The 19606-nt window shown below is 46.6% G+C and overlaps 1 protein-coding gene across 6 annotated transcripts in view; it reads left to right on the top strand.

Annotated features, from left to right (window-relative positions):
• Positions 1-19606, top strand: part of R3HDM2 (R3H domain containing 2) — a 2186793-nt gene that overhangs the window by 534811 nt on the left and 1632376 nt on the right. The gene's annotated exons all lie outside the window — the stretch shown is intronic.

Genomic DNA, 19606 nt, shown 5'->3' with positions numbered 1-19606 from the left:
TACAAAATCAATTTTTTTTCTCCAATTAATAAAAATCGAATACAAAGCAGGGCAAGACTAGAAAAATACTCCTGTGCGATATGTAGGAAAAGCAATGTACAGTGAATGTTCATTTAAGTGCCAAGTATGGAGCCTGTTGGAAGTGGTAAAAGCGGGTCCAGCGGGGGGGGGGCAACCTGTGCCCCTGGGTAGTTCCACATTCCTTGCAGGAGCGGATTGGCTGAGACAGTGCAGGGATCCTGATTCACACATCAGAAGGAAGATCCCCAAAGCAGAAGAAAGGAATGTTGTAATGGTCTCCTATCAACAAAAGATCACAGGGGGAAAATGTATAGGTACTGAGAGGTGAAGAAAGATAGTAGAAAGAAGCAAGGGAAACGAGTAGGAAGAAGAGAATTGAAAAGGAAAAAGGGGGGGGAACCAAGAGCTGGATCCAAGGGAGAGAAAGAAACTGTTTCGGGATATCTAGAGCTACAAAGCAGACAAAAGCAGGCATGGAACATTCCTGGAACAGGCTAGGAAACCTTCACTGAATGAAAATGGGGCCCTCAGCAGAACAAACGGCGGGGAAGGAGCAATTTGAAAGTGAGCCTTGGTGGCGAGTTGCTTGTCCAAAAATTAACCACCTTTAAGGATGAAATCAAGGAAACTCTTTAAACTGAGACTGCTGCATTAAGATCTGCGCTGATAGCAGTGGCCAAAAACAAGAGAGAAATTGCAACCCTAGGAGAAAGAAAGAACGTGATGGAAGCAGCAGTCTCAGAATTACAAAACACAACTCCAGCGATCGTAGAGGAAGTGGAAGAGCTTCGGGAGGCTGCCTGTACCTTGCAGTAAAAAGTAGAGGATATTGAAAATAAGTCAGACACCCTTCGAGTGAGTTTTCTGAAAGGGGAATCAGAAATGAGCAACACGATGAAATGCCTGATGGGCCTTTTCGGGCATATTCTAAAAGACAACCCACCTTCTGAGCAGACGCTGTACCAAGCACACAGGATGGGGCCCGTGAGACAAAATAAGAACAACCAACCACGTTATATTGTGGTGAAAGTCCACAAAGAGGCAGTGCTGGGAGCTGCTTTACAAGTGCCAGTGATCTATTTTATGGATGGCAAAGTGCAAACATACCAGGATCTCATCAGGTCCACAGTAGCCTGTCTGTGCTTGATGAAACCATTCACGGAAGAGCTAAACAGGAGACTAATAAGATCTATAAATGGACCTATTTGTTCGGTCTACAGTTCAAGCTCAAGTCATCCATCTGGAACGGGCCAAACTTCTAGACATTTCCCTACCAGAGATTTCTGGCAGCACTAGGGCAGATCCCAAGGAGATAAAGGACAAATTGAGAGTCTAACAGACAATAGGCGGCTCGAGGAAGGGGTGGAAGAACCGGGAACCAAATCAGGAAGCAAAATTATCCACTGTTCTCACCACATGAAGGTGAATGAAAGTACATCCCCGAAAAAATGTACTTTTAAGGGGAGGGGAGGCAAATGGGCATGAAAAAAAGCCAGAACCTCAGTGGTGAGTGTGGGTAATGGGGGGAGATTAGTGCTGTGATGTATTAGATGCAATGAAGAGTGTCTGTGAGATGGGTATGGGGACTAAATGGGCAAGTTGAAATTCATTCTGTTGGGTGAAATGGGGTTGGGGGATTTAAATTTGGTTAGTGTTATTTCCCACACCTTGCATCGGGAAGGCTGAACAGAAAATAGACCTATGCTGCACCATAAAACTTGGTAGGGAGTGAGAGTCGAAAATTAATAGGGGGACTTTTAAACTTCACTAAATCCATTATCACTAACCCCATACTGGTGATGAACTACAAAATGAGGTCTCTGAACATAAGGCCTAAATTCCCCCAGTAAAAGGAACAAATGAGTAAAGAGCTCTATCCAGCTGTAGCAACCATGGGGGAGGCCCTCCATTTTCATGCAGAATCCTGCTTCCAATTGGATGCACACAAAAAATACATGGACAGATATGTTATGGTCAAGGGTAAAATGAAGGTTTGAGACTAAACGTTTGCTCCAGTGTATGCTCCCAACTCGATGTTCGCAAAGGGGTCTTACATTATAGCGGGTGGATGAGTTTAATTCTCAAACTGGACATGGCCCGAAAATCGCACACTGGGGTGACGGTGGCTGGGCATGCTTCCTGAAAGGTGAAAGAATGCAACCTGATAGAAGCATGGTGACACATAAAGAGATTAAAGACTACATGCCCTTCTCAAACATACACCAGACGTACTAAAAAATAACTACATTTTAGCATCATAGGGTGCTCCTATAGCGACCACAGCGCAGTTGAGGTTGAGCTAGATATAAACCTTAGTGAAAGCCATATATAGGTGGAAAATGGGATGTAGCATGTACAATACAAACTGAACATAACATAAGGGAATATATATCGCTGGGCGCAAGAGATGAATATAGGCACACAATGGGAAGCCGTGAAAGCCTTGGTAAAAGGAATCTTATCTTGGGTGCAGCATACTTGAGAAGAATAAGGAATAAAGATGAGTTACATTTAGAACAAGAATTAGGAAGAATGGCCAGGGTGCATAAGCGACCCCCAACTAGGAAAAATCTTGTAGACCTTATAACGCTACAAATCCAACTCAATCTATTACCCACAAACCAAGCAGAGAAATGAATACTCTACTTACACCCTTTTTGAGAAAAGTAACACAGCCGTCAAGCTACTAGCACACTGGCTGAAGGGGATAGGAGAGAGTACATATATAGAGGCATTAATAAATGAGAAAGGAAAGGAGGAAACCAGCCACCTATAAAATATTGAAGTGTTTGAACACTTTTACAAAAACATATTTGAGGCAGATGAGTGCAACATAGACCGAAAGACGGGATACCTAGGCCTCACAGGTCTGACTTAAACTCTGAGAAGACATGGAAGCCCAAATTGTTCCGGTATCAAGAATTGTCCTGATACTAAAGGAGGGGAAGATCCCAAATTGTGCCAATCTCATCATCCACAGTCGTTGCTGAATCTGGATATGAAACTCTCTGCAAGAATTTTGGCAGATCTTTTGGATGATTGTTCTCCAGCCCGATAGACCCTGGCAAATCAGGTTTTCTTTTACACGCGTTCGACTTGTGATAGCTGAAGCCAGGAAAGTCCAATCACCCTCGATACTGCTTGCACTAGACGTAGAAAAGGCATTTGATAGTGGATTGTGGATTCCTGGAGAAGGTGTTAAAATTGATCTGAATGCGAGGGGGGAGGATATTGGTAAATTACGAGGCACTATGGGTGAAGATCTTGTTGAACGGCAAACTATTGAAGGTCATTAACTAGAGCAGGGGGATGCTGTAGGCATATCCCCTGAACCCACTGCTTTTTTTGCATTGATGGAGCCCTGGGCAGAACCGGCCAGAAAAAATTAGACAATGAGAACCATAACGATAGGGAAAATGCGACCCGAGATGATCTTGTTTGCGGATGATGTAATTTTTTGCTATCTCAGCCCCTGGGGACTCACTTCCAGCACTCATGGAAAAGCTGAGAGCCTTTAGGGGTGCATCAGGCTTAAAAATAAATGAAACAAAGTAAGATTCTGAACATGAATATTAAGGACGTTCTTGAGGTACTAAAAAGCAAACGCCATTCAGGAGGGTGGAGAGCTTGGTTAGGTATTTGGGAATCAACTTGGCAAAATTCAAAATGCCAGTTACCCAGTTCTATTTTGCTCCCTTCAGAGAGCTAAGTGGGTTGATTTTAGTTTTTCCTGATGTGATTTAAAAATAAAAAAATAAATCCTCCTACGGATATTTTACTACTTCCAGTTGGATCCAATCGAGAAACAAGGTAAAACCATTTAAAAACAATAAAAAAAGGGGCAGGAATTACTGATGCAATTTATTTGGGATGGTAAGAAGGCACAAGTAAGTTAACAAAATATTGATGGCACCAAAGACAAGGTGTGAGGGGCCTGGATGCCCTGATGTTCTGAAATATTACTTGGCGCCGATGTATAACTGATAACGACACACACACACTACTGATGAGATTTGATGCAGAAGGAACTGGAAACCCAAATGACCAGATAGGGGAAGCTAACAGCAGGTATATAAGGTAAAGGAAGCATGTCTGAGTACAGAATCCTGAAGAACACATAGTATGCATGATTTAAACATGGAGGAACCTTTTCCAGGAACTGAGATTGAATGATTTTCAGATGAAAACCAAGAAGAAACAGAGCCCTAAATACTGAAGGAGAACAGAGAACTTAGTTCATTTGCGTGATCCGCGGTATCAAATGGGGCAGATAAATCAAGTGACAACGGAGAAACTGGAAAACCAATCCATTCTGAGGAGATGGAAGGAGGCAGGAGTCTTGCACAAGCTAGAGTCAGAGTGCAAGGGAATGTGTGGATGGTGAGAAGTTAGCCTGAGACCAGGAGAAATGTATGCCGGGCACTGGGACAGGGGACAGCAGTGATGAGACACCAACCAGACATTACAAGAATCTGCCATCGCTGAGAGGTACAGCGAGCATGTGAGGGATGGGATGTACAGGATCACATAATTGTAATTGTTTATTTGTAGAGCGCTTATGCACAAGTGGAGTGCTTCAAAGCGGGATGGGAACAGGGAAAAACAATCGTCATTCTTAGGCCTTGAAGTTTCCGAATGATCTCACAATAACTAGCATACTAGGCCAGAGGCATTTCCACTAGTGCAAGTTCCTGACAGAGTGGGGAGAGAAAGGGGGTCGGGGAAAAGGACATACTGAGCAAACTATCATACTAGGCCTGGCGACATTTCAGATTGATTGGTGGTTGGTCATCTTATGCGCCTGTGCATGAGTATTTCAGGCACAACCAAGCTGGGGAGGGGAGACCGAGGGAGGACAGGACAGACAAACTTGCTAGGCCTAGTACATTCAAGGTCGTGCAAGTGTGCAGACAGGAAGTCCGAGGGAGGGAGCGAGAGGGGAGGGGGACAAGTGCACCCAGTCCAGCAGGGTCCTGGGTTAAGTGCAGAGTGGTTGCCCCTCTCATGGATTGTATTGCGAGTGCAGTAGTTCCAAGCAGAGTGCAGAGACCTGTAAGCAAGTGCAGTACTGGCGGGCGGAGCCTGGGACCTGTGAGGCTCTGGAGGTGAACCAGGCGACCAGTCTGCAAACTGAGGGAGTTGGGGAGAGAAAGGAGGGAAGAAGGAGAGAAGAGAAAGGAGGTTAGCAGGGGAGAGAGAAGAGGAAGGTCTTGAGGAGCTTCCAGAATTTAAGGATGTCCGGCTCAAGACAGAGAGGCAGGGAGGCTGTTCCAGAGGGAGGCACCTGCAGAGGATAAGGTTCTACCCCCAAATCTCTGTTTGGAAAAGCAGCTCACCCGCAGATAGTTGGAGGAGGCCATGTGGCGGGCTCTAACAGGAGAGTGTTTAGGCAGAGAGCGTTGCAGATGGTAAGGGCCCTGGCCCCAGCAAACTTTGTGGAGTATAAAGAGGGACTCGAACTTGATCCTTGCAGCCACGGGGAGTCAGTGGAGGGATTTCGGCGCCGGAGAGATGTGGTCCCTGGACTTGAGGCCAAGGTTAAGTCTTGCGATTCTGTTCAGGATAAGTTGAAGTGGTCAGAGAGTATAAGTAGGAAGATTAAGAGACTGTTGCAGTAGTCCAGTCTGGAGAGATCCAGGGCTCTGGAGACGGTGAGCCTCTGGGGGAGGGTGAGAAAGGGTGCGATACCTCCTGAAGAGGTGTAGCTGGTAGTGGGACTTTTTGGACATGTCTGGGATTTGGGAAGAGAAGGAGTGAGTCGAAGATGACCCCTGGATTTCTTTTCCTTAATGGGAAGTTCCTGAACCACCAGCAAGTTTCCTCCCAAATTGCATAGCAGTACCTGTGAAAGAGAATATGTGAAGGAGCACTGAATCCTGGAGTCCAAGAGCTTAGCGATGCATGCAAAAGGGGGGTCATCTGAGACATGCTGACTGTCTGGAAAGAAGTACTGAATACTGGGGCTTGAGATTCACATTCTGATTGATTGACACTGGGAGAAAATCTAAGACTGTGGCCTATTGGAAGCAAGAAGAGTTCTCCAGCCATGTGACACGTGCAGAAAAATAAGTGTTGTATTTCATAAGTGGTCTATTTAATTTATTGTACACCACAGAGATTGTTCATAGGAAGAATACAGAACAGAATAGATACCATTACAGAACAGTCTCATTTAGTTTTTACTGTATAGTTGTTAGGTTTGCTGCATCACATAATGCCATACACCCGTAGACACACACACACACCCCTTTGCTCCTAGTGTTCTCCCAAAGTAGCTCCTACTGTGTCAAGTCATAAACCCAGTAACTACTTTAAGCTCCATACTTATCAATTCTTTATTTTGATCCCTGCCAAACGATTCCATTTTATCGTGAAAACCTCCACTTTGATTGGTTTGACCTGAATTATTCAAGCCAACTTTGCCAATTATTTACTTAACTAAAGGTGTGACAGCTGTACTGTTGTATTAGTTGATTTGCATACATCTTACGGTTTACTACTAAACATTACACAAGCCCAAAGCACCTTACCAATCTTTAATTTTCACTTTACTTTGCCTGTCACCACTCAAAATAAAATACAATTTAAAAAGACAAATTGGTGTTTTTCATAAAAATAATTCTAAGCCCAGACCGGGGGCAAACATTCTTCCCTTTCTTTTTACTAGAAGCTGAAACATCTTGCTTATAAATTATACCATCTTGCTTCTAAATAAACTTGCTTTGCCATTAACATACAGAGAAAATAGGGGCGCTGTTGCGCACAGATGCAGCATCCCGTGTGAGCTCCAGTGGCGTGGCTGAGTCCAGAGCGTTACCTGAGCTGAATTCATTCCGGTTTCGGATGGAAAAGAAATGAGGCGAATGAAGGTGCCCACTTCACACCCTGAAGAAATCGCAAAAATCTGACCGGCAGAATTGAAGTTCTATCGAATTTACAACAGCCGCTCTGAGCGGCCTTCATAAAGGAGCCCAGCACAAACGGGGCCCCACCCTCCGGAGGTCTGCGGGTACACCTAAGCAGAGATCGAACGACCCATGGTGGAGGCCAGGCGCCTGGCATTGAAGGACCATATTGCAAGCCTGCTCACAGCCCTCCAACGCAGAGACCAGGTGAACCGAGGTCTATAAGGACCCCCTGTCCCACGAAGAAGTGCAGACAAACGTGGATTGCAGGAACTCTGCGGAACACAGGGAGATGCCTTACTCCCGACACAGCCCGCTGAGCAGGAGCTAGCGGCCCACTTCCCCTAGATCCCACGAGCAGCATCGGAACGATACGCCAGGTGACAGGGTTGCAGACAAAGCCCACCAGCACGGAAAAGAAGCTGTACAGTGGCCTTGGATAGCGCTAAGAGGGGCTGCGGGGGAGGAACTGGCAAATTGTATTATGAGCACAGGGAAAACCACGAGGCGCGCATAGCCAACGGGGGCGCCCAACCACTAACTTCATACAAAGGTGACGCTGAGATCAATCGCCGCCTGAATAATACCGGAACCAATAAAAGGTGCAAGCGCTGTTCCATAGACTGCTGCCATGCAAGGGGAGGTCGCAATAGTGGTGTGCAGAGGTTATTGCGGATGCATAACGGCACATCACCCCCTGCTCCCCCCCTCCCCCGGTGCACACCCAGTGAGGAAAAACTACAAAACACATGTACTCACCCACTCGAACACAGACCGACCGCTCGAGCAAAGAGTGCTAGAACAATTATTTGGGAATACACAAGCCCCTCACCAAAGGAGGCAAGATACACAGAGCAAAGCAGACTGCCCAAACGCTAGTGGCCTACATTGGATGCTCAAGAGCAGTCCTAATTATTATTTAGCATTTATAGAGCGCTATAAACCCTCAGGTATCTGAGTGCTGTAAGGATTTGAGAGCTGTACACCATCCAAATCTGCTACGCCCATCAAAGGATAGTAGGCCCCCAGCACAAGAAGTCTCATCGAATGAGTACTGGGGTACATACTTCGTGAGTGAATACGTACCTGTGCAGAACACTCCACACCCCACCGCAACTGCAACAAGCGCAGAAACATGGTAGTTACATTCTGAGGGCAGGGCACAAACAGCCTAGCTGCAAGACCGTGGTACAGTCTAACCTTGGAATTCAAAAGGACTAGCAAATACACCGGAATAGCAAAGACGCCGTGGGAAACCGGCTCTTGCAAACATTGGCACAACTGAGCCTGTGCATGTGTCATACGCCCACAATATGCGCTGCGGGTGGATACAGCAATTGCGCATGACTAACTTCAGGGAACTCTGCAACGTTGTACACTAATAACCGAGGGAGGGGAATCCCTCGACCTTGTACGATGCCCAAAGGAGCTGCTGCTAAGAAAGTGGTACAATTGATAAGTTCACAAAACCAACGATCAAGGAGAATGCTGTGAGCGCCAGCACCTCAGACCATTCTGTGCACCCCCATTCGCCTACGACAATAGTGCCTATGGATCTATTAGGGGTCTACACATCAATGCAACAGAGCTTCGCTACGCTTAATGACCAGCTGGACGGCATGAACACCAACTTCACAACAATCTGGATTCAGCTGAAGCCGCCAGCCGCATTACGGTAGTCGAAACTAGGATTAGCACCACTAAAGACACACTAGAAGCATTGCAAGCCAGAGTGACCAGCATGGCCAACGACCTATCAGCAGTCAAAATAAAGTGTGAGGACTTAGAGGCAAGATCACGCCGCAACAACATATGCTTAGTAGGGTCTCGGAAGATGCGCTGAAAGTCCCAATGGACCAAGCAGTAGAACAGGTGCTGAAAGACCTGCTGGGAGACCCCAGATGGTTGGCGATGTTTATTGTTGAACGCGCATAGATCACTTGCCGCATGCCTGAAGCCGGGCACCCGTCCAAGACCGATAATCGAAAGACTTGTGAATTACAGGGACAATTACCTGGTACAACGGGCCTCTGGAGACCAGCAAGAATTAAAAATGGGTTCCAGTGTGATCCGCATATTCCCCGACTACACCCTAGCAGTGCAACAAGAGGCGCATGTTCATGGGAGTAAAGAAGTTGCTCAGAGAACGAAAGATACCTTACGCAATGTTGTACCCGGCCAGACTGCGCCTACAATATAAAAATAAACCTAATTTTTTCACATTTCCAGAGGAGGTGGCCAGTTTCGTTGAAATGAACATCCAACTTTCCTGACAAGCAACCTTCCGGACACAATGATGGGAGCGCATGATTCCCCTCATTTGTGAACGCGATGCAAACATCTCTAGCTGAGCTCTTTCAGATCCGGACCTACATCACAGGGACTTCCCAGATGCTGCTATCGACTAGTACACCACATTACATCGAGATTCTAACTCCTTTTTGGTAGGCCTTTTCACTGTGTTCTGGAAACGTAATCTGAGATCGAAATCTGCGAGTGATGAATACTAGAGACCGCTCCCGAACTCGGGCCGCCACTGCAGAGGCACCCCAATGCAAGTGCTTGATTTAGTGGAAAGGGTAAGGGGAGGTTGGGGGGGGGGGAGTAGACAGGCAAGGACATGCATAGTTGAAGTTCGGGGTACTATGAGGGTGGGGGAGCGGGAAGGGGGGAACTGGTTGGGGTGTTAAAGGGAAGGAAAAATGCAGACAGCATTAGGTTACTGTAATGTATGTATAAGATATTGAAGTGTTATAATGTGGCATACAAGGAGGAGACAAAATGGTTGATAGATCCCCAGCAGAGATAAAGTTGTCGAGCTAAAGTTAGAGGTCTTGGGATGCCTGTGAAAGCGCAAAAGATAATGGCGTATGTCAACAGAATAGGCACACAGATACTGTACCTTCAAGAAACACACCTGCTGGGGCATAAGGCCAGTAAGATTGCACCTGGGTGGGGGGACCACCGATTCTACACCTAATACTCAACCAGAGCCCGGGGAGTCACGATAATGGTACAAGAGCACTACCATTTACACACCTTGCAACCAAATGCGACCCAAATGGCAGATATGTTGTTGTACATGGTAAGCCAGCCAACCCCCGAAGTGCTACTGATCAACGTCTATGGCCCAATATCGACGACCCTGATTATTAAACTGAGGTCTTTCAGAAATGCGCTAGAAACCAGACAGCCCTGACATTTGTGGAGGGGACTTTAACACCATACTAGACGTAGACCTGGATCGAACATCAAACATCCCTGACTGGTGCAGCACGGGTAGTAGGTACAGATCTGGAGCTGATGGATGCCTGGCGATCACTGCACGGGTCAGAGGGCATACACTTTTTACTCATCTGTGCACAATATGCACTCTAGGATAGACCTATGGTTGGTGTCAGAGTATTGGGCTGGTCGATGGAGGTTAGACTAATACCTAGCACATTATCGGACCACTCGCCGGTGCTGGCATCAATGGCCATCCCAGAAACTGCACCACGGAAAGCATCATGGCGATTCAAGGCCGCCGCACTGGCAGTCTCTGTATATAAAACCAGCCTGCTACAGCATATTGCAAAATCTTTCGAGCATAATGATGGTTCCGTCACCAGTCAGGCAGTTCTATGGCAAGCATTCAAAGCCTACATTAGAGGCGTCGCCATGTCCTCAGAAATCGGAGTTCTCAGATATACGCAGGGAATTGGGGAGAAGGGAAACCGTGATAGCCAAGCTCCAGGCACAGTATGCCACCACTCCGGAAGTAAAGATGGCGATGGACATCAAAGCACAATTAGACGATTATCGAGCAGCGGCAGATGTCGAACTACTCTACTTTGTCAGACCAGTGGCCGCACATAGATATGGCGAACAAGAGCGACCAGGTAAACTGCTGGCGCAAATGGTGCGCAGAGAAAGAGGGAGTACGCATATACCATGTATAACGAGGAGGGATGGGGTAGTAGTCACGAGCCAAGAGCTGATTAGTGAAGTCTTTTAGGACTTTTACGCTGAATTGTATCCCCCCACCCCACATAGCACAGCAACAGAAGGGGAAATGGTTATCTAGCAAATATACCTAGCACTATGCTGTCCAATGAAACCAGAGATACTCTAGACAGCCCCCTGATAATAGCTGAAATAAAGCAAGCCACAAAGGTCCTGCCGGGTGGGAAGGCACCCGGCTCTGACGGGCTAGGTGCAGAGTTTTACAAAGAGTACATAGAGATACTGGGCCCCTTGTCTTCATGCAGTGTGGTCTGAGGCACTTGAAACCGGCGTGCTGCCGGACACTTCGCGCAAACCGGTCATAACCTTGCAACTCAAAACAGGGAAGCCACCTGAGGATTGTGGTTCGTATCGTCCAATATCCCTCATAAATACTGATGCAAAAATGTTTGCAAAGATACTAACAACTCTCCTTAACCCACTAATGCCACACATGGTCCATGAAGATCAAGCAGGGTTTGTACTGGGCAGATCCACAGCGTCTAACTTTTGACGGTGGTACAACAAACTGGCAGAAATTCCTAAAAATACCAAAGGGCTCGCAATGGCATTGGACATGCAAAAAGCCTTAGATACTGTGTATTGGCCTTTCCTATTTAGCGTTTTGAACCATTATGGATTTGGCCCGAACTTTATAAAGTGGGTCCGTAGACTCTACGCGCAACCTTATGCAAGGGTATGTGTTAACGGGAAGCTATCGTCAATCTTGAAACTCGCTGGGGGAACGAGGCAAGGCTGCCCTTTGTCCCCACTACTGTTCCCCTTGGTGATCGAACCATTAGCCGACTTACAGAGGGCCAAACAGTCGAGCGGGGATACCGCGGGCTGGCAGAATAGAGCTCATAACTCTCTATGCCGACAATATGTTATATGTGAGGAACACAGAGAGATACCTACTAGAAGCAGTAAAAGAGTTTGGAGAATACTCTTGTCTGAGACTGATCGCTGCCAAATCTAAAGTGTTTCCCCTAACGGACGCCACGACACAACCCGGCAAATACACAGACTCCAATGGGCACCACAAAGGGCAAAATATCTGGGAGCAGAGTTGGCACGCACGATACAGCTTGCACGCACTCTTCAATTACGGCACTCTGCGCCAAGCTCGACCGCTGGAATCATCTCCCGATTTTGCTTATGGGCTGCTTAGCACGAATTAAAATGGTTATATTACCCAAATTGTTCTATATGTTCAGCACTGTCCCAGTGTGGCCGGGTATACCCTTCCTCTCAAATTCAAGGGGCATACTCAATGTTTGTGTGGAAACGACAAGCACGAGTGCGCTGGAAACGGCTGACCAGACCATATGAACAGGGTGAACTAGCTGCCCCTGACTTCGAGCTTTACTTTCTTGCGGCACAAGCATACTATGCAGCATACTGGACAAAGGAGGTCCTGCGGCTTCACACTTGACACTGGAAACTAAGGGAGGGGACTCAGTGAGGCTCCTACCCACACTGGCAGAAAGGAAATCAAGAAGCGTCAATGTCATGAATGTCACTCTGGTCACATGTAGGGCATGGACAAGACTAACGGGCAGCTCCAATGGTGCCGTTATATATCCGTCATGACCATTTGGGATGCACCGTACACCCCCTACCCCCTGACACAGGCTGTACAATTGGCCACACATTGGAGGAACAAAGGCATAAACCACTTCGGGGACCTAGATGTTGATAATTTGTTAGCTGGGATGACATAAAGGCAATTGTCAACGACACACCGATGCAAAAGCTACAATACTTCAGGCTACGCTCGGCAGTTGAAAACACGTGGGAGGGTTTTCCTGAGGATCCACCATCACATCCAAGCCTGGGTTATATACTCTCCCCTAGCCGTGTAAAGAAATCGGCCTCTACACTATACAAAACCACCCTGCCAACCCGGAAAATCCAAGCTCCAGATGTTGGAGGGGAATGGGAACGGGACTTTGGTATCACTCTTACAGATGCACACTGGTCTCAAATATGTTGGTTAGCAAAAAATATATCTTGTAAACTACAGATGCAGCCTGATAAATGTTAAGATACTAAACGGATCCTATTTTACTCCAGTCCGTCTCAAAAGCATGTACACTTCGGTGTCGGGAGAATGCCTGCGTTGTGAAAGTGAAGCAGCAGACATATTACACATGCTGTGGTCGTGCAAAAAACTTGCTGGCTATTGGGCTGTTGTGGTGTGTACAGCGCTTAACAAAATGTCAGACCAGCCAAAAGACTGGGATCCAGTGTCATGTGTGTTGGGCGTTGTGTGCAGAATGAATCCGACACGGCGCAAACTCCTGAATTTAGGCCTGTTATTAGCAAAACTTGTAATACTAATGCGTTGGAAAAACAGGGAACCTCCTTTATTGGAGGAATGGATAAAGGACATGACCTGGGCGAATGACAACGAAGAAGTATATTCCAGTTTGCCACTGACATGTCGCCCGAAAGATGTGAGGCGGGTCCAGACAGTACTTAGAAATGTAGGAGATGACGATATAAACATGTAAAATTCCAACTGTGTATACAATTGAATAAGTGTAACAAATAAGAAATGCAACGGCATACAATGTAATGTGTTGAAGCTGTGCAAGTTTTTAATAAAAGGTTAAAAAAAAACATACAGGGAAAATAAGACCGTTTCTTTAAAAACAAATTTGTGACTGCAATGCCCAATCAGTTTATCTACTGCCTCTCTGGGCTTCTTTCCTCTGTCCTTTTTTTCTTTGATGCTCAAGCAGTGCATACGTACTTACTTGGGTGTTTTACTCACTGCCCTCACAACTCTGTAAAAAGAGCTGCTCATACAGGATTCTACTTGCTTGTGTATTATTGGTTTTAGAATGTTTTGCAGTTCCACAAGTACAGAGCAAGCTTGGTACTTTGTTGGAACGTGGAGCCACATGACACTGATATCTTTCTCTGCTTGTTTTAAAAAAAAAAATGATTTCTTGGAAAGCGAAGTCGCTCTGCCGGCACATGTTCAGTGATGGCTTTATCTGCCAGTAACTGTACTCTCGCTCCTATCCCCTTAAACTAGGTGTGTTCTTAGTAGTGCCCATTCGCAATCAGCCAGTTCCAAGACCCTGCGATCCGACTCCCAATCGGTGCATGGTGACATCAATTGTGTCTGCTGTACTTTCTTTTTTTTAAAAGTTTTATTGGTTTTTAATCATATGAAAAATGGTCAGTTATAAGCAGAATAAATTCACATTGGTGCATCAAAATGACACTTCAATTGGATAAATGTCTTACATTCTAATGTTATTGTCCTCCCCACCCCTACAGGGTGCTGGTGTCAAGTTTCCACCCTCCCTCCGACAACATTTCAGATTCTACCATTTCGTCGGCAAGAGTTTAGTTCATGCTTAACATAGAGTGGGACATTTTTCTCCTGTGCTTCATTTGTGCTTAAGGTTCGTGGCAGGCTAGGTTTCTTTGAGCGTGTTCGGGATTGATCCTTTCACTTTCAGGGGTGTTGTTTTCGGCAATCGTTGCTTTACGGCTCATTTGATCATTCATTTCGTATATATATACTGATTGACAAAGTCACACCAGGTTTCTTCATGTTGCGCCGCCTTATCGTGGAGGGATGTTGTAATCTTCTCCATTGCGTGGATATTTCTGGCGATGTGTATCCATTCTTTCTTAGCTGGGAGGTGTGGGGACTTCCAATGGATGACCAGGCACACTCTAGCTGCTAGCAGGAGCGAAGACACCACTACTTTAATCCTAGTGAGGTCCTCTTCTTCTTCTAGGCCGAACATTAGTAGGGGAGCTGGATTCCTTTCGATGCCGTCCATCTGTTTGATCCATCCTAGAACTTCATTCCAGTATATACGAACTTTGGGACAATACCACCACATATGCCAGTAGTTATCTTCCATTCGGCATTGTCTCCAGCATTTCGGGCTGTTGGTTTGGTACCTTTTCGACAGTCTGAGAGGTTCATACTGCCATCTGTGGAGTAGCTTTATTGCATATAGTTTGTATTGTGAGGCGATTGATATCCGGGATGGGGTGCTGCAAATCGTGTCCCACGTCTGTTGGTCAAATTCCCGACCAAAATCTTTTTCCCACTTTTTTTTTTAGACGGAGGCTTGGGGCTTGATCGGTGCAAATTAGGGCACTTTACATGTATGCTAACAGGCCCTTGTTTGTGGTGACCGTGTCCAGGATTGTCTCAAAGGGCGTTAGTTCTCTTCGAATTTTGTCTTTCCGTTCCTTCTTGGACATCACACCTTTCAAGCGCAGTTATAGGAAGACCAGTATGGGGTGTATCGGGAGGGCTTCTTCTAGGTCTGTGACGGATATGAATTTGTCTTTTCTCCATAACTGGTCCACTCTTTCAAGCCCTGCGTCGAACCAAGTTTGATATCTTGGGTGTTCTGTGATTTCTTCTCTGATCCCTGGGGCCCATAGGTGGCTCGGGGGGAGGCCCATATGGTTAGGCCCACCATTCCCTCTCCCTCTTTCCATATGTTCCATATTGTCCCCAGTATAGGATGATCGCGCAGTCTTCTTGTAAGCTGTGGCCGGGGAACCCATATCCATTCTGCAAGGGTCACCGGGGTTAAGTTATCGTTGTCTAATTGAACCCATTGCAGGTCTTTCCTGTCCCTGAGGTGGGGGATGAGAATTCTTAATTGGGCCGCCTGATAGTATAGTTCAATGTCTGGGAGGCCAACTCCTCCTTGGTCCTTTGGTAGTATCAGTTTCATAGAGTATTCTGGGTTTGTTCCCCTCCCATAGGAATCTGGTTATTGCCCTTCTCACTTACTTGAAGAAGTGCTCCGTAATTGTTACTGGGAGTACCTAAAAGGGATACAAGAAGCGTGGGAGACTAACCCTTTTCAGGGTGTCAGACTTGCCATCCATGAAATTGTGAGGGGTTGCCACTTTGCAAGGTTTGCGTTAAGGGCAGCAAGAAGTTGGGGGAAGTTGGCTTTGTATATATTCGCAACGTCTCTGGTCAAATTGACACCTTGGTATCTTAATGTGGGGCCGCCAATGATGAGTCCCAAGCGCTCAAATTCTTTTTGTTGTTCCGGCGACGGTTTGTGCAGCGGGAAGAGGATGGATTTGGTTTTGTTCATTTTGAAGCCTGATAATGCTCTGTATTCTTCTATAAGGTGAATTGCCTGGGGGATCGAGGTCATTGGATTCTGCATGTGGAGCAGAATGTAGTCTGCGTACAGGGCCAGCTTATATTCGCGGGCGCTCACGGCTAGTCCCTCAATGCCGTTGCTCGTTATAATCTTCTATGCCAGTGGTTCCAGTGATAATGCGGATAGTATGGCGGAGAAGGGGCATCCCTGTCTCGTTCCTCTGGTCAGGTGGAATCAGCGTGAGTACTGGGAGTTCACCGTGATGGATGCCCTCAGACAGCTTTAATTCCTCGTCGGAGGGCAGGGCCTAGGCCTATTTTCTTCAGCGTGGCCTCAAGGAATCGCCATTCGACTGTCGAACCCTTTCTCTGCGTCGATTGAGAACAGTACAGGTGTGTTCGGCATCTTCTTGGCTTCATGTATTAAGTGGAGGGTTTTGTGAGTGAAGTCCGCTCTGTCTGCCAAGGATGAATCCCACCTGGTCGTTGTGGATTATGGCTGGCATATGCGACTCTAATCGTGCGGTGGAGACTCTCGCATAGATTTTGGCATCATTTTTTAGAAGAGAAATGGGGTGCTAGGATGTGCACAGGTCTGCTGTACTTTCAACACTTTAGGGTTTAAAGAGCAATTCAAACCGCGACAAGTGTGCAATCCATTTTGAAGCAGGAATGTGCGTGACTTTAACCATACAAATCGGATTTAGTGTTCCTGTGCTACAGAGGCTGTCTTTAGTATAACCTGGCATGACGAGAGAGATAAAACAGTTATGAGGGACAGAACCAGTACACGCTGTATCAATGAACTAGATTTTGATCTGGCTGAAAGTTTCCAGTAAGAATTGGAATTCTCAGTTGAGAATGTAATCTAAAGAGCGGTTTCGTAAATAACTTTCCTGTTGAAGTTAAACAGAATAGAGAGAAACAGGAATGATATTGATAACTTCAAGGCTAAAAGAAAGAGGAAGGGGCTAGTTATAAAGGGGTTGTAATGAAGTGTGGCGAACCAGAAGGCATCGAACTAAGATTTAGTATGTTCAAGGAGATTTTATTTAAATAATAAGAAAATGCCTATCTAACCCTATTGCTAATGAGGGTAATTCCCTAAATAATTAAGTCTGCTTGTCAAATGTCGAAAGCAGAATTGGCCTCCATCCAAAACCTGCTTGCTCTCTGGCCCTACCACTTTATAAGAAATGTAACAAATAGACCTAAGCAGTAGCCTTCCCGCTCTGCTTTGCTTGGCCAAACTACTTGGATTCCTCCCAAATCATGTTCATCAAATGGCCAAAGTTTGTCAATTTTCCATAATATAGTTCTCCAACCTCTTAGGTCTTCACACTCATCCAATATTTTCTGTTCTTTAAAGCGAAAGGGTATTTTTATAGTGCGATTCCACCACTTTTGACCTTGTCTTTGATATTGTTATTGATTTGGGTTTGAGCAATGTAACCCTCCAGGCTCTCTGTTCCCAGTCCTGATCACTACTATTCGTATTTCTAGGGCTCTCCAAATCGCTCTTGTCCTCTGTCTTTAACTCAGTCTCTCGTAGGCATCAGCCTGTATCCAATGTTTGCGTTTCTCTGGCTCCTGCAACCCTTTTGGCTTACCCAGCCTCGTATATCAATGTCACTTGTTTTTCTAGGGCTCCCAGAAGCCCTCTGGACCTCTGATATGCTTTATTCAGCAGGGTCTCGATTGAGTGCCTGCCATTGTCCAGCAATCATGTTCTGTTTTCTGGGCTCCATTAACCCTCTTGGCTTCTCCCGCACTAGGGGACATAACCGTTCGCCCCTCTCCCTTTTCGGTAGCATTTGATTCCCTTTCTCTGCCCAGCTCGGCAGTTGTCACCCTTCTCATGCTGAGGTTGCTGATATGATCTCTCCACTGTGGCATGGTCTCGGCATTGGTTAACATGGCCCAGGCCCACCACAGCTTTGCTGTGGTCACACCACCAGTGAAGACGGTCCTTCTACTTTCCCAGTCTCGTTCTCTGTTTTGTTGACTCTCGGCCACCAGCCTTCCGGCATCTCCCTTGCGATCCTCTCCCTCTCCATGCTACCGCTGGCTCTACGGTCTAGCGTGGCTCTGCCCCTTCAGGGCGTCTTCCTGCCAGATGCGTGCCTCTGCGTAGCCTCTGCGTAGGATTCTTCTCTGTTCAAGGTTCATCCTCCTTTTTATGTTTGCCACCACGAATGAAAGGGGTGTGTCATTCCTCTTTGACTGTTCAGCTCGAGGGGAATCCAGCATTACCTGAAACCACCAGAGAGAGCATCCTATGCCGCTTTTGAAAAAGGTCTGGAAGAGGAAGGGGCCATTCTTCTGGTTGCTTTCAGCTTGACAGAAGTTCACAAGTGGGCAAATTGGCTGCCAAATACTGGCAAGAGCAGTGACTGATATGTTCCTTTCACCAAAAGGACGTGGCAAACATGGATGAGACTGGTGGCAAACCCAGAGACAACCCCAGAGATGACAACACAGTCCACAGGATGGTGCTAACAATGCAGTGCCTACAGTAGGGTAGCTGTGAGAAACCTTAAGGTGCCTCCCTGACTAGTCCCAGGGGTTCTGTCACCCAGGTGGCCAGGACACGACCATTGCTATTGGATCCAGTTCCTGGGGGTGGACCAGTGAGGGAGGATCACCTGGATGCGGGTGGGGGGGGTTGATCCTTGGGCAGTGGAAGTGGGACACAGACTAGATGAGATGTGGTATCCTCCTCATGACAGCTTTTCCCCGTAGGATACACAAACACTTTACCCCCCTCCCCTCTTTCCGACGTGAACACTTTTGCATATTACAAAGGACGACGGACTAACACTTGAGCCATTCACCTGACATGTCCCAACACCAGGGTCAGGCAAAGTCAGGCACTTGATGAGAACACACACCTGACTGCCCTTTCCCTTTCCTCACACTGATAAAAGGTGGAGCACAATATGAGCAAAGCAGACCGAATGACGTGAGAGCTGGCTGTCTAGGATAGAAGCAACCTTGCCGTTTCAGACCAAGGTCCGGGAAACCTCTGCAGGCTGAATCGTAAGACTGAACAATAGCCAGCGCGTGTTGCATCAGATGTCAGCGGTATACGAGACCCTTGTCTGCTGATGAGCAAGCCAGTGAATAGAAGGGTGAGTTGAGGGCCGAGTCGATAAGAAACCGAACTGTATTGAAAGAAAAGTAGCAAAGGGCTAATTGAACTGTGAACCATTGAAAGAGCTATTGATGAGAAAAGGTGGAAAACCAGTAACAGGAGTCCGACACCACGTGGGTGCTCACTGAGAAAATTCTGGGCGATTACCTGTTTGTTGAAACTACCATAACCAGAATGCCTTGGGGGAAAGGCGAAAAAGGGGACAAAGGTGTCAAAGTGGTCATACAGAGGTCTTGTAAAATCTTCTGTATAGCTGAAAGTCTTTGAACGACTGACAGATGATTGTGAAGCTAAGATAAGAGAATCCCGCATCTTAAGAGCGAATGAGAAAGCCATACGATTGACCAGATTGGCAAGAGTGAACCCGAAAGAGGGATGCCGATAAAAGGTGGCAAAGTGTAAATTCCTGAAATAATGTGTTGACAAGAG

This window comes from Ambystoma mexicanum, chromosome 3q (genome assembly GCF_040938575.1).
Source record: "Ambystoma mexicanum isolate Mex_15411 chromosome 3q, UKY_AmexF1_1, whole genome shotgun sequence".
In the NCBI taxonomy this organism is placed as follows: Eukaryota; Metazoa; Chordata; class Amphibia; order Caudata; family Ambystomatidae; genus Ambystoma; species Ambystoma mexicanum.
This window is presented reverse-complemented; position numbering and strand designations above follow the sequence as displayed.